We start from the raw sequence: 16,358 nt of genomic DNA on the forward strand, positions 1-16,358 counted from the left end.
CCATCAAGATCTAAGGCTGTTGATTTCATTCTATTCTCTCCCTCCAGGGCCAAAGGATTCTCATGTCTTTAGTTTTTTATGTGCCTAAAACAATATTTTCTTGCTCTATGGAGATTTCTGGGTTTCACTTATGCAAGCCCAAATGTGATCACTCCAGGGTCGGCTTTCTGTGATCTCCCTAAATGGTCCAAAGTTGCCAAGTAGAATTTCTAAATTCCAATTCCAAAAGCTTGGAAGATGAATGATTGGCTCAGCTTGAGTCAAGTACCTACAATTGATCCAATCAGCTGTGGGCTGTGTTTGGGAGCTGTCATGTGACCTGATACTCCCTGGCAGGGATGGTGGAAGGAGAGAAGAGATTGGGTCCCCTGGGTGGCTCAGAGGTTTGGTGCCTGCCTTCAGCCCAGGGTGTGATCCTGGAGACCTGGGATCGAGTCCTGTGCCAGGCTCCCTGCATGGAGCCTGCTTCTCTGTCTCTGCCCCTCTCTCTGTATCTCTTATTAATAATAAAAAAATAAAATCTTAAAAAAAAAAAAGAGATGGACAAACAAGCAAATTGACTAACACATTTGCTTTACTTTTTCAGTTATCTTGATAAGGGCTCAAAAAGTCTCTTTTTATTCCTAGCCCGGATGCTCCAAACAAAATAGACACTCCAAACAAAGTGGAATAACTGACAGGTATCCCAAATGAAGTGGAGAGTTGTGAAAAGTATAAAGAATATATGTCTCTCCTCCTGTTCTTGAGCTTTCTTCACATGCATAAATTAAAATTCTAAATCAGGGGAGTTATAGGAAACGTCTTAGTCTTATTTTTCAACGGAGAGACATTCCCACAATTGACCGATATTTTAAGGCCAATATGATTCCCTGGTGATGTTGTTACTTGAAGATTGGCATTATGAGAGTAGAATGTATGAGAGTAGAACCTGTGTCACAGGAAAAGTTTCCCAGAAGTTAATGTTTATGATATTTAAAAATTACAGTTATATTTTCAACTACATGAAGCCAATTCTTGCATCCTTATCTATTATTTTATATCCTGTGTAGAGAAGTATTGAGGAATGGGGTTGGAATGAGTGATGGGCTAGAAGAAATAAACTAGATTCGAACACACAAACTATTTGAACTAGCCTTATGTTAGCCCCCATTAAAATATCACATATGTTCCTTTCTTGGTAACTGTTTTTATTTTCTTTTAAAGCTGAAAAAAAAAAGAAAATTATGTTAAATGACACTTCTATCTTGGCTTTTTCCCTAAAAACATTAAAGAGAAATTTCAGAGACAGAAGAAAAAACTTTTTGTTACCAGGGTTTTTCAGTAGTGTTTTTTATGGGTAAAAGAGGTTTGGTTTTAGATTATGTGTGGGAAGAGACGTGAGAACAGATGTGATTATAATGTCATTGCATTCCACATCTTCATAGACAGGTTAGTTTAGAGTAGGCAGTTGCTTATTTTATAAACTGAATAAACCATTTGGGCTTCCTGGATTTCTGGCTGAAAATTTAAGACAACTGCTTGCTGAGTTTATGAATTTAAAATAGATAGATTTGTAAAGTGTGAATAAAAATGCAACAAATAGGAATTATCTCTGCTTCTTCCAAGATATATTTTCAAATCTACATCAGGCTTCTATTTAACTGTCACCAAGGAAATATTACACAGTTTGCTAGATCATCCTGTACTAGAGTTGAATGATGAATGGAAAAGAAAACAGAAGCAGTCCATGAAATGATGACTTCATTACAGTGATTATTTTTAACCCTTAAAGTTTTATTTTATTCATGTCAGGTATTGTGCTATGCCTTCACAGCCATTTTCACATTTAATCTTTTTAATAGCCCTTTGAGGTAGGTATTATCTTCTAGCAAATGAGATAATAAAGGACTTATGCCAGGTCATGTTAGGAACAATTGGTAAAGTCAGAAATCAAGTCAAAATTTTAGAATTCCAAGGAATATCACTGTTTTAATATATAAACTGCACTTGAAAAAAACAATTTAATTGAATTTCTTTTTTGGCAGTAACTGTGAGAAATAGCATGTCTCTATATTTGTGTCATGTATTCAGTGATTTTATTCAGATCATTATTTGTATCCCTACTATTTCATTTGAGTTCTATCCCTTAGTGACAATTTCTTTGGAAACAATGGTTTTCTCAGAGGTTTGTCCACTGGTAATTCAAAGACATATTTCAGAAGCTCTGCTTTCAATAGAAAGTTTTTATACTTTGAGTATATGTACTCCCCCCCCCGCACTCAAATCATAAAAAAATTCTTTTCTAACTAAAAAAAAATATATATTTAAGTTAACTAATGTAACTGCTCTAAAGTGACTGTAATCTGAAACTTTAGAAAAGAACACTCAGAATCAGACCAGTGTACTTTGGTTGAACTTTGGTTTAATTTGGCTAATTGTGTTTAGCATGCAGCTTAGGTTGATAATCTTGTTTGTGCTGACACCAAAGTATCTACTTAATGATATTATACTGACAATTATAACTGTGCTTTAACTGATAAACCAAAGTTAGCTTCTGATAGTTTAAAAATATTTAACTCTTATGATATAAAATGATATAAATAATTGATATCATCAACAGCATTTTTTTTTTCATTTCCTAGCATTTTTAGAATGTGAAAACTTTTGTTCAAGATTAATGGTTAAAAGTATTATTAGCTATTCATGAATTAAATGAAAACCTGCAAGACCAGCTTACATTTTAAAAAATATATAGTGTAAGTGTGACTTCTTATGCACTCTACATATATTGAATCAGGCTAGATTAATGATAATAATCATAAATACCATTTCTGGCTACTCAGTTGTTCCTTTAATTAATATATTACGTGGCATCATAATTGAGACAACCAATACATTAAAACAGATTACTTTGCACAAATCAGATTATACATGTTATGTACGTCAAACCAGAGTTAAATGTTTTACTCTTTTATTTTCAAATAATTATGATGAGGCAAAAAAACTCTCTGTAAAAAAAAAAACATAATTCATCTTGAAAGTTTACAATATATAAAGATCTATATAATACATAAGATTTCTAAGTTTTATTCCTGCATATGGATATTGTTGATCTACTACTTTATTGAGAGGCTGGACTTTAGCTGTGAAATTTACTTGTGAAATTGTTTTATAGCAGAAAATAATATGCTTTTATTTTCAGTATTCTATTTAGTGTACTATTGTAGGAAAAAATGGACTAAAACCAGAATATTAAGGCCTTTTTCACTTTTTTCCGCCTCAGGACAGCAAGAAAGTTATAATACAAAGCAAAATAAAAATAAGAAGAAAGCAGATTTGTGAAGGCACAAGTCAGATTCAGAAATCTCTCCTTGCCTGAAGCATTACAAAAGACACAGCATGCAGGCAGAATCTTTAAGGGAGTCTCCTGTGTCATCAGGGGTCTAGATTACATCATCACTGATTTCATCTTTTCCATCTCCTAATTTTAATGTCTCTGCTTTCCCAAGGCTGCTGTAATTTATCCCATGGGTTCTCAAAATAAGTGACATTTAAAATAGAAACATAGCTTCTGTGTTTTCTTTATTGTCTTTGCCATTTGTCGATACCACACGTATTTGCAGATAAGTACCTTCTGTTCCAGTTCTAATAAAAATGTTCTTTACATATCCACTGTTCTGTCAAGAATTTTTGTGATTTGTAAAATGAAATAAAAATAATACATTTATGTTGCTTTAGTGTAAAACTTAATCAAAATGAATTTTGTTGAATTTATGAGACAAGAGCTATATTCAACATAAATTTGCCAGAAATGTTTTGCGTCATGCGATACTTCAACTATAATTTTATTTTTCTTCTTACATCAGACTGGAGCAACCCTTCCCCAAACATGTTTTAAAGACAAACAAAATTATAATAGTTCCTACTTTTCCTACTTTCTAGTATGTTCACTCCTTCAGGGATTTTTTTTGGGAAAGAGTGAAAAATCTTGAAGAGGATAGTAAGTCCCAGCTGAGAATCATGTGCCAAGATGTTCAGTGACTTTTTTTTCTTTAAAGACACAGATGATAAGAATAGGAAACCAACTTTTAGCTATTTGGGATTGTTTCTTTTTCTTTTTTTAAAGATTTTATTTATTCATGAGAGACACACTGAGAGAGAGAGAGAGAAAAAAAGAGAGAGAGAGAGGGAGACAGAGAGAGAGAAAAGCAGGAACATAGGCAGAGGGAGAAGCAGACTCCATGCAGGGAGCTCGATGTGGGACTCGATCCTGGGACTCCAGGATCATGCTCTGAGATGAAGGCAGATGCTTAACCGCTGAGCCATCCAGGTGTCCCAGGAGTTTTTCTTAAAAAAAAAAAAAAAAAAAAAAAAAAAAAATCTAGAAGTTGCCACTTTGAAAATAGCTGAGTTATTATTTCAAACTGACTTCTCTGAGAGTAGGAAGGGATTTAAGAAGTTTTCAGCCATTCTTAAATATGTCTGCCATGTGGTGCCAATTCAAGTAGAAGCTGTCATTGATCTCTGGTAAAGAAGTTAAATTTATTCCTTTTCAGGGACTATTCTTATTGAACCCTATGACTCTCCTTTGCTGTTAAAATAGTAATTTTAAGATGAAATTATGGGAAGCTAAATTGCAGTTATTACTTTTAATGTCCTCACTTAGCAAAATAAAAAGTTGGCAACTTATATTGGCTCCTTTACCTTTTTCCTGGAAATTTTACTGGTTCATAAAGCCCCAAATCAGCATTGGTCTAATGAAGCTTCTGTCTTTCCACAAATAATTATTGAGTCTCTTGGGACAGTTCATGAACATGACGCACAGATGTTGAATGGAGCTTAGAGTCTAGTGATAGACACAAATGATGATATATAAGGATTATAATACAGTGGGGTAAGTGCTACAAGGAGAGGAAATACTGGAGCATATGAGCAGGGCACCTAATCCTGATCTGGGCAAATCAGGCAAGGAGGTCTCTCTAGGAAAGAGATACAAAATATGAAGTAGAATATATTGGCTTTGTGAGGAAAATACCCTTTTCAAGGTATCTACGTCCTCAGAAAAGCAAACCAAAGTGTTGCTTTAGCATCATGGAATCAGAACAAAGAGCTATTAATTAGAGCCTATTGAACTTTGATGAAATAATCACATCCCAGCCAATATAACTGTTCTTTAGTGGTCAATTTCTCTAGAAACGAGGCAGTAGGATAACAATCTTAAGGTAAGAAGTGATATTCTCTTTCTCTGCCCATCTCTCTGAGCGTGAAACTTGCCTCACCCTCCTCCACCCTCCTGTCTCATGGAGAGAGTATCAGGGAAGAAAACTGGGAAGTCAGGAACCTCATTTTTCTGGGTTTGTTTTTCAAAACTCATCAGGATATACATAAGCATGACTGATGTATAACTGATATGGCTGTACTGGTTGGTAAGTTATTAAAGTACTTTGCATTCACTGATAAATAGCCATTTACCCAGAATCACCTACCCTCCCCAAACTAAAGGATGATGCTTACGATAGCAGAGGAGGCTCCAGGATGCTGCATGAGCAATAAGCCAGTTTCTGCATCCTTTCTGATTGTTTGGAGTATTAGTTATCTATTGTTGTATAGCACTTCATTCCCAAAACTGGCAGCTTGAAGCAATAATAAACAATTGTTATCTGACACAGTTTCTGTGAGTCGGGAATTTGGCAACAGCTCAGCTGCTCAGCTGAGTTGTTCTGGCTAACCATGTATCATTGCAGTCACAATGTCAGCTGGATCTGAAGTCTTGACTGGGGATGAGAGGACCAGTACTAAAATATGTCACTCACATGGCTTGCAAGTTGCAGGAGACCTCAGTTCCTCATCACAGCAGTGCATTCGAGCCATTGCTTCAGAGAGATGGATCATGCTCTCAAGTTGTCGCACTGTAATCCTCCATGAAGACTTGGTTACTCCAGAGCCATCCCTCTGGCGGAGACGTTTATACTGTTCCACAATGAAGTCCTCTGACTCTTTAGAAGTCTCTTTAGTCCTCCTCCCTGCACGGAGCCTGCTTCTCCTCCCTCTGCCTCTCTCTATGTCTCTTGTGGATAAGTAAAATCTTAAAAAAAAAAGAATTTTAGAAATGCTGCCATTTTACAGAGTTATACTATTATTCTTGGAAAGATGTTTAAAAATTCTAAATTATTTGTATATATTTGGAATCTGACTGAAAAAAGAAATATGAAATCCTAGATAATTTATCAATGGTAGTAGCATTAATTCCCATCCCAAGAAAAGAATGGATAATTACTGATTAGTGTCTCATAAAAAAATAAGCAAATTTTCAAGTCTCTTTGAGCTATCTATAATCTACTATGTCTTTTCTTCAATGCAAAGCAACCACTGCCGAGCTATTAATCACACACCTTAATCACACACCGGAGAACAACATTCTGTGGAGTTGAAATAAAATTTCCATGTGAGACCTGCTTCTCCACAAAAATGGAAGATTACACCCAGGATGGAATAATAATAAGAATGCTACTGTGGCAGCTAGGGAGGTGCTCTGTTAGAATCTCCCTTCAAGAAAGAACTTGCTATTTAATTGCAAGGAGTGCACCAGCCAGCTTCCAGCTCTTAAAGCCTTCAAAATTCATCTCAGCTTCTGAGCTGGGGTCATGCTCCTCCAGGTACCTTCCTCAATGACTGAACCTTGTGAGGGTTCTAGGGCCTGGCCATTTCTACCCAGTATAGCACTTCTCTAATGGGAAGTCTTTGCTCAGGAGCTTTTCTCATTGAATTTGGCTGATACTTTGTCAGATCTAAATCATGGTGTGAGGCTATTTCTGTCCAATCCAGCTTCCTACTCTCTTTTGTTTCACAGGCATCAAATATGCATTGTGGTCTGAAAGCTTTCCCTCCCCAAGCTTTCCCTTCCAGGAGTACCCAGACGACAAAGCTATTTTTTTTTAATAAAATCCTATTATGTGAAGGACATTGTATAATAATGTGTTTGGGGGAAATTATTTAACCTCTCTAAACTGTTACTTCATCTGTAAAGTGGGATTGTTGTTTGAAATAATCTACAAAGAGCAATTTGTAAAGTGCCAAGTACACAGTAAGTACTCAATAATTGGTATATAATACTATTATTGTACCACATGCCAGACTCTGTGTGATAAATTCCAGTGTTTATTACTTATAATCCTTGTTATAATCAGCAAGTATTAATATGCTTATTTGACATATAGGGAAACTAGGATTCAATGAAGTAAGACAATTTGCTCAAATTGCTTAACCACATAGCTAGAATGAGCAACCTCAGATTAAAACCCAGCAGGTTCTGTAGAAGAGAGTAATGTACATGTATGCTGGCAAATTAATCTATTGCTTGGAATGTAATGAAACTCCATGCCCTCTATGACATGGTATATACAATTTATAACTAATACAAACTACTTTGGGAACTCTTTTATAACTCTTAAGTCTGTGCACTTAATTTCACTACATATATGACATTAGAATCTGTCCATGGGCATTTAACACTAAGCATTTGCCTAAAAGCTTAGGAGAGGATTTATATAATGTCACTGCCACTCTCTGATGAGTACCGGTCAGTTATTCTCATAGAATGACTCTCAATCTGGGTTTGTCCGATGTTTTCTCAAGATTAGACTGAGGTTATTTTTAATATTCCATTTCTCTATTGCTAGAAAAACTACATCAATTGGAATCACTCCCTTCTGACTGTTGTGGTTCCCACCCCACCCACATAAATGCTCAAGCCCATTATTAAAAGATGGAAAAGAATCTGTAACGGAACCATAATGGCAGAAGGAAATTAAAATACTATATTGGTCAATTTCTAGTGAGGTGACAGAAATTTGAACTGAGTGGCAGCTTTTGAAGCTCACTTATACTGTTCCTTACCTCACAGTTTCAAGATAAAGAACCACAAGGAGATATGACCTTACACCTATCAGCATGGTTAAACTCAAAGACATGAAATAACAACTGCTGGTGAGGATGTGAAGAAAAAGGAACCCCTCTGTACTGTTGGTAGGAATGTAAATTGATGCATCCACTGTGGAAAACAGTATGGAAGTTCCTCAAAAATATTATAATCCAGTATAATCCATATTATAATATTATAATCCAATATTATAATCCATATAACCCAGTAATTCCACTACTATTTATACAAAGACAGCAAAAACACTAATTTGAAAAGATATATGGACCCCTATTGCAGCATTATTTACAATAATCAAAGTATGGAAGCAAGTCAAGTATCCATCCATAGATAAATGGATAAAGAAGATGTATGTGGTATATATGGACAATGGAAAATTACTGAGCCATAAAGAAGAATAAGATCTTGCCATTCCCAACAACATAGATGGACCTAGAGGATATAATTCTAAGTGAAATAAGGCAAAGAAAAACAAATACCTTATGATTTCACTAATACGTGGAATCTAAGCAACAAAACAAAGAAAAACGGAAATAAACAAAACAAATAAACAAATAAAAAGGCAGACTCTTAAATACAGAGAATAAACAGGTGACTCCCAGAGAGGAGGTGAGTATCTATTTCATAGATATAGATGAAATCTATATCTATTTCATAGAAATAGATAAAGGGGATTAAGAATGCACTGTTTATTTTTTTCCCTTTGTAAATGGTTTTATTGTCAGTGATATTAACAACACTATCTGCCACTTATATTTACATATCTTTTTTTCATCTTTACAACAGCCTTATAAGGTAGATACAAATATTAGACACATTTCACAGATAAGGAAACAGGCTCAGAAAGGTTAAGAAACTTGCCCAGTCACCCAACAAATAAGTGACAGCACAGGCCTCTCCCCAGAGAAGAGTTAGTGAACCCCTATCTCCCCACCCCGGTTACCTGGTAAGGGCAAACATCCGAACCCTGTAACATACAATCTGGGAAATAAGTTTCAAAGCTTTTTGTGACTATGGATCTCACCAAACTCCAGGGGTCAAGGACAGAACCTTCCAGCAGTGTTCCTGGTCCATTTTGCACATAAATGCACTGCTTATGATGAGCACTAAGTACTGTATGGAATTGTTGAATCATTGCATTGTACACCTGAAACTAATATATAACACTATGCTAATTATACTTCAATTTAAAAAAAAAAGAATTTTAGGGACAACTGGGTGGCTTAGTCAGTTCAATGTCTGCCTTCATGTCAGGTCATGATCTCAGGGTCCTGGGATTGAGTCTTGAGTCGGGCTCCCCGTTCAGGGGGGAGTTTGCTTCTCCCTTTGCCCCTTGCCCTGCTCATGCTCTCTCCTTCTTTCTTACTCTCAAATAAATAACATCTTAAAAAAAAAAAGAATTTTAACTACAATTTTTAAAAATTATGTTTAAAAAACATTTGAGATCATGTGCTTCCACACTATGAGATAGAGATAGATGAGGCTGGTAGAATGGACTTAGGGGGTGGACAGTTTTCTTAGCAAAATTCTGCTGGGAAACCAGTCTTTTTTTCCAAACAAATTTAAGGGGTTGACTAAGCCCTCCTACATGCAAAAAAGCATATTATTTATGATCTGAAAAATAAGATGGACATGTTGTCTCAGTATTGCTATTGGCATTTAAGTGAATTCTAACCAAGAGTGGTTGGCATGACCATGGAAAGAAAAAGATGACCAGTAAAGTAAATGATATTGTGGCCTGATGGCAAGGGTAAGGTACATCAAAACTATAGGTCTGAATGAACAACTTAAGACACTTGCAGCTAGAATGATGCTAACAAATCTGTAGAAAAATTAAAATTTAATTTGTAACAGAATAACATGTACTTAAAAAATGTATAAAGTTGATATTCAGATATTTTTAAAATATTTTATTTAGAGAGAGAAAGAGAGAATCTACACAAGTGGGGAAGGGGGAGGCACAGAGGGAGAAGGAGAAGCTGACTCCCTACTGGGAAGTTTTATGAAGCAGGGAGCCCCACATGGGCTCTGGATCGTAGGACCCTGAGACTACAACCTGAGCTGAAAGCAGATGCTTAACTGACTGAGCCACCCAGGCACCCCAATATTCGGTATATTTTTGTGTGAGCTTACCCATAATGAAAGTTATTTATTGTGAATACTTTTTTGAACATTTTTTAAGTATAGAATTAGGTTATACTTCTATTGTAGAAAATGGAGTCTAGATGGGTTCCCAAGACCATCAGGTTACTATAATAGTTTACAGAGACTCCTGGATGTTTGGTACCCAAAAGGGATATTTACAAAAATACATTTTTGCACAAAGACTTCTACATATATACAGATGTATGTATGAGAACAGAATATGCACTTTGGGGAAATTAAATAAATATCATTTGAAAAAGTGGACTTTTAAGTATGGTTATAAATCTTAAAAAGAAACAACTCTAATTTATTGCTCATGTGGGAGAAATTCTGGGTGTACTCTTTCTGGATGTACTTTCCTGTTCAATGTTACAACTATGGCACAGAGGGGTAATTATCAGTTTGTGAATTCTACTGTGAAAGAACCAAAGTGATCTCACTGGAAATGTTTCCCAGAGACTCTCCTTTGCTTTCTAAAATAATATAATTGGATGTGAAATGAACTTCTGGCACATATTAAGACATATATTGCATATGATAGCAAAGTTGGAAAAACTAGAAGTGCCTAAATGCTACAGTTGGGCCAACAAAGGGGGTATAGACTCTTGTGTTTGGAGGCTGGGACATATTAAATTACATAATCTTTTAAAAATGTAATAAACAATGTTCAGAAGGTTCCTAAAACAACTTCATGTTAATCTGGCTTTTGGTAAATAAAACTCTAAGGAAAACTTCCTTCCAAATGTGAATGTGTCACAGTGAAAATCTATTGACATGGAATGAAGATGAAATAAGCAATATTTTGCCTTAAATACAAAGGGATTTATGGCTATGATTCACTAATTAGAAACAATAACATGATTTAAAAGCTATAATAAATTTTATATGAGACTTGTAGTGAGACCAATTTACTTTCATGGATAATTGTCACAGTAAATAGAGATTATAAACTATGCTATATATTATGGGATATTTTAATTCAGTATGATTAAGACGGAACAAAGCAGATAGTAGATTCTAAATAAATGATGATGATGTTGGATACTGCAAAATCAATTCAAATGGCATTACGCTGTCCTGTTGTATGATGTCCATTTTATAAATGCCATAAGGTTTATTACATATAAGAAGTTGCTTTAGTCTTTCATAATATCTGAAGTTATTATTTTTTTTAATAAATTTTTATTTATTTATGATAGTCACAGAGAGAGAGAGAGGTAGAGACACAGAGGGAGAAGCAGGCTCCATGCACCGGGAGCCCGATGTGGGATTCGATCCCGGGTCTCCAGGATCGCGCCCTGGGCCAAAGGCAGGCGCCAAACCGCTGCGCCACCCAGGGATCCCATATCTGAAGTTATTAATTGAATTAAGTAAACTTTGACCATAAAAGAGAAGCACTTCAAAGAGCTTCATAGGCCAATCTAGCTTGATAAAGCTTATTCTACCTTAAAGAAAGTGTAGGCTTATTCAAAGTTATTCCTTTCTGACTAGTTCATTCTGATGTATTATTGTTCTAATTATTCAAACATAAGCTTGTAAAAAAATGAAAATCATGAGAGTGTTATATAAAAAAAGCAAGTCATAGATCATATTCATGTGCCTTTTTCATTGATCTACTGAGATCATTAAATGAGACAGTTATTTCCCATGGTGTCTAACATGGCATAATTTAATATTTGGCTGCTTGGATATTTCCTTGATATTTGTCACCAATACTGGGCAGTGTTCAATCAGAGAAACTGGATTAAATATTTTTAACATACATGAACGAATACTTTTTCAAAGGAGTGAAGGTGAGAGAGAAAATTTTGAAAATATTCTATAATAGAAAATTTTGAAAATATTCTATAAAGGTAGATTTATAGAGAGTATGATGTTTATGTTCTCAGGGTTATGGTTTTATCTATGGAAGACATTTTTTATTTACATTTATAATCACATCATAAAATAGAATAAAGAAGAATAAAGAATTTTTGTCACTTACATACCAGTTTTTTCCTGAGTGTTCCGGAGGAGGGCAAGTTTTATTAGACATCTGAAATGTTACAATATGTAAACACAGTCACTTCCCCCGATTCAGAAAGTACTGTTGTTAAAAAAAAAAAAAAATTCTACTTAAATATATTTTTCCTTTAAGTATTTCACCTTTTATCTAAGATTTAAACAGCTTATCTCCTTCATATGCATTTCCCCTTTGTCCTACTAGTGGAAAAAGTTGAGTAAATCCTATCACATCAGGGCCTCAGATTAGAAAACATACACAAAGTTCATTAGTTTTTCAAAGTATGGCAATTACCCCACTAATGGGTTGCAAATAGTTTTTATATAAAAAAAAAAAAAGGAAATCGACTCAATTTGAATAGAAAATATACACACATCATAGTCTAAATTTTTTTTTTTTAGCCTGTAAATTTTGTTTCAGTTTTATATATATGGACACATACTGCGTAATGTCAAATGTATTCCTTAATATAGGTTGCAGGCAAAAAAGTTTTGAAAAGTACAGTTTTAATGATTCATAAATACCTTCTAAGTCTAAAATAAAATCATTCAAGTTTCCAGGTCAGAGATCCTAAAAATGACCTCCTTTAACATAGTGACATAGTTTACTGCCTGAGAGACACTAGCAGCTATTCACAAGGGCATTTAGTTAAAATGACTAGAGAATATTTACTCTCTTAATTAGTTCTGTTAATATCCATTGTATTTAAAAGACATTTTGTTGAGCTTTCACCTACTCAAAAAATTCAACAAAATGTTAGGCATAAACAATTTAGTTTAGTCTACAAATATTAATTTGTAGATGTATGTCACATATACATATGCCACATATTGTGGTAAGGAGCTGGGAGATGTAAAATGAATTGGTATGGTCCCAACTGTGTTTATAATTTTTAGGAAAATATCAGATATAAAAAGAGAACATCCTATCCATAACCAAGGAGTAAAGTTCATATGTGCACTACTATGAAATATTATCCTAATAATCACGAATTCAAGTTGTTGTTTTTTGAGTATCTAATTCACTCATTCAACAAACATCTACCGTATGCCAGGTGCTTTACTAGGTTGGATGTTCCAAGGCTAAAATGACAAAGTCCATACTCTCAAGGAATTTATGTAACAATCAAAAATACAGAAAATAAGTAAACAAAAAAAATCAAAGCGGTAAGTGTTATAATGATGTAATAGGCATTAACTAGGAGTCACTTGTTATTGGATAGTCAAGAAAGGCCTCCCTGTAAGTAGATAGTTTTAAATAAAACTGAGATATAAGAGACAAAAATAAGACAGCAACTTAAAGCTATGAGAGGAACATTCCAGGAAAAGGGATATTGGGCAAATGCCAGACCCAAGGCAGAGAGGAGTTTGGAATGTTTGAGGAATAGTAAGTAGGCGAGAATGGCTGGGGTTTAGTGAAGAAAGAATAGTATCCTGATCAAAACTCTTCAGAGTGTAGGGATAGAGGGAACATTCATCAACATCTTAAAAGCCATCTATGAAAAGCCCACAGCAAATATCATTCTCAATGGGGAAGCACTGGGAGCCTTTCCCCTAAGATCAGGAACAAGACAGGGATGTCCACTCTCACCACTGCTGTTCAACATAGTACTGGAAGTCCTAGCCTCAGCAATCAGACAACAAAAAGACATTAAAGGCATTCACATTGGCAAAGAAGAAGTCAAACTCTCCCTCTTTGCCGATGACATGATACTCTACATAGAAAACCCAAAAGTCTCCACCCCAAGATTGCTAGAACTCATACAGCAATTCGGTAGCGTGGCAGGATACAAAATCAATGCCCAGAAGTCAGTGGCATTTCTATACACTAACAATGAGACTGAAGAAAGAGAAATTAAGGAGTCAATCCCATTTACAATTGCACCCAAAAGCATAAGATACCTAGGAATAAACCTAACCAAAGAGGTAAAGAATCTATACCCTCAAAACTATAGAACACTTCTGAAAGAAATTGAGGAAGACACAAAGAGATGGAAAAATATTCCATGCTCATGGATTGGCAGAATTAATATTGTGAAAATGTCAATGTTACCCAGGGCAATATACACGTTTAATGCAATCCCTATCAAAATACCATGGACTTTCTTCAGAGAGTTAGAACAAATTATTTTAAGATTTGTGTGGAATCAGAAAAGACCCCGAATAGCCAGGGGAATTTTAAAAAAGAAAACCATATCTGGGGGCATCACAATGCCAGATTTCAGGTTGTACTACAAAGCTGTGGTCATCAAGACAGCGTGGTACTGGCACAAAAACAGACACATAGATCAGTGGAACAGAATAGAGAATCCAGAAGTGGACCCTGAACTTTATGGGCAACTAATATTCGATAAAGGAGGAAAGACTATCCATTGGAAGAAAGACAGTCTCTTCAATAAATGGTGCTGGGAAAATTGGACATCCACATGCAGAAGAATGAAACTAGACCACTCTCTTTCACCATACACAAAGATAAACTCAAAATGGATGAAAGATCTAAATGTGAGACAAGATTCCATCAAAATCCTAGAGAAGAACACAGGCAACACCGTTTTTGAACTCGGCCACAGTAACTTCTTGCAAGATACATCCACGAAGGCAAAAGAAACAAAAGCAAAAATGAACTATTGGGACTTCATCAAGATAAGAAGTTTTTGCACAGCAAAGGATACAGTCAACAAAACTCAAAGACAACCTACAGAATGGGAGAAGAGATTTGCAAATGACATATCAGATAAAGGGCTAGTTTCCAAGATCTATAAAGAACTTCTTAAACTCAACACCAAAGAAACAAACAATCCAATCATGAAATGGGCAAAAGACATGAACAGAAATCTCACAGAGGAAGACATAGACATGGCCAACATGCACATGAGAAAATGCTCTGCATCACTTGCCATCAGGGAAATACAAATCAAAACCACAATGAGATACCACCTCACACCAGTGAGAATGGGGAAAATTAACAAGGCAGGAAACAACAAATGTTGGAGAGGATGTGGAGAAAAGGGAACCCTCATACACTGTTGGTGGGAATGTGAACTGGTGCAGCCACTCTGGAAAACTGTGTGGAGGTTCCTCAAACAGTTAAAAATATACCTGCCCTACGACCCAGCAATTGCACTGCTGGGGATTTACCCCAAAGATACAGATGCAGTGAAACGCCGGGACACCTGCACCCCGATGTTTCTAGCAGCAATGGCCACGATAGCCAAACTGTGGAAGGAGCCTCGGTGTCCAACGAAAGATGAATGGATAAAGAAGATGTGGTTTATGTATACAATGGAATATTACTCAGCTATTAGAAATGACAAATACCCACCATTTGCTTCAACGTGGATGGAACTGGAGGGTATTATGCTGAGTGAAGTAAGCCAGTCAGAGAAGGACAAACATTATATGTTCTCATTCATTTGGGGAATATAAATAATAGTGAAAGGGAATATAAGGGAAGGGGGAAGAAATGTGTGGGAAATTCCAGAAAGGGAGACAGAACGTAAAGACTGCTAACTCTGGGAAACGAACTAGGGGTGTTGGAAGGGGAGGAGGGCGGGGGGTGGGAGTGAATGGGTGACGGGCACTGGGGGTTATTCTGTATGTTAGTAAATTGAACACCAATAAAAAAAAAAAAAAAAAAAGAAAGAATAGTAGATGAGGTGAGAGATGTAGGAGAGAGCCACACTGAGTAAAGCCCTATAAACTGTGGTAGTGTTTAGAGTATACTTTCATTGCCTGGGGGAGTCATTTGAGAGCCATAAGCAAAGGACTTCTGTGGTCTGATTTTTTTTTTTTTTAAGACAGTAGGGCTGCTAGTATAGAAAATAGATTTTATACAGCTAGAATGAAACTAACATAGTTAAGAGGCTATTACAGTCAGTAAGGTGAGAGATGGTTGTGGCTTAGACTGAAGTAGTACCAGTGGAGATGCAAGTAGACTTGGAAAAAGTTTTGGAAGTACAATACAGTATTTACCGACAGGCTACATATAGGAGGTGGAGAATCGACAATACTTCCTAGAATTTTAGTTCGTGCAACTAAGTGGATAGTTTCATCAACTGCAGTGGGGAAGCCTATTTGGGGGGTGTGGTGGAAGGAATCCAGAATTCTGTTTGGGATATGTTAACTTGGAGATGTGTATTAGCTATCTAAGTGAATATGTCAAGAAAGCAGAACTGGGTCTCAGAGGAGAATTTGGGAGTCATCAGCATATAAGTAGTATTTATAGCCAAAGGACTGGTACCTCCATGGGAGTGCCATGCAATATCTCTTTTAATTTTGATAACAATTCAAAGTA

The 16,358-nt window shown here is 35.7% G+C and overlaps 1 long non-coding RNA gene across 4 annotated transcripts in view; it reads right to left on the minus strand.

Annotated features, from left to right (window-relative positions):
- The window catches only part of LOC144283174 (uncharacterized), a 32,336-nt gene that overhangs the window by 14,470 nt on the left and 1,508 nt on the right, over window positions 1-16,358 (minus strand). For 2 of the 4 annotated variants that reach the window (XR_013351579.1, XR_013351582.1), the window contains exons 3-5: window positions 12,052-12,149; window positions 5,793-6,064; window positions 4,684-4,825 (exon numbers count right to left, since the gene is read on the minus strand). This is a non-coding gene — a long non-coding RNA (uncharacterized LOC144283174). Of the gene's footprint in view, window positions 1-2,807; window positions 4,327-4,683; window positions 4,826-5,493; window positions 6,065-12,051; window positions 12,150-16,358 lie in introns of those variants that run through there. The other 2 variants (XR_013351580.1, XR_013351581.1) reach the window with 2 other exon arrangements.

Source organism: Canis aureus, chromosome 14 (genome assembly GCF_053574225.1).
Source record: "Canis aureus isolate CA01 chromosome 14, VMU_Caureus_v.1.0, whole genome shotgun sequence".
Classification (NCBI taxonomy): Eukaryota; Metazoa; Chordata; class Mammalia; order Carnivora; family Canidae; genus Canis; species Canis aureus.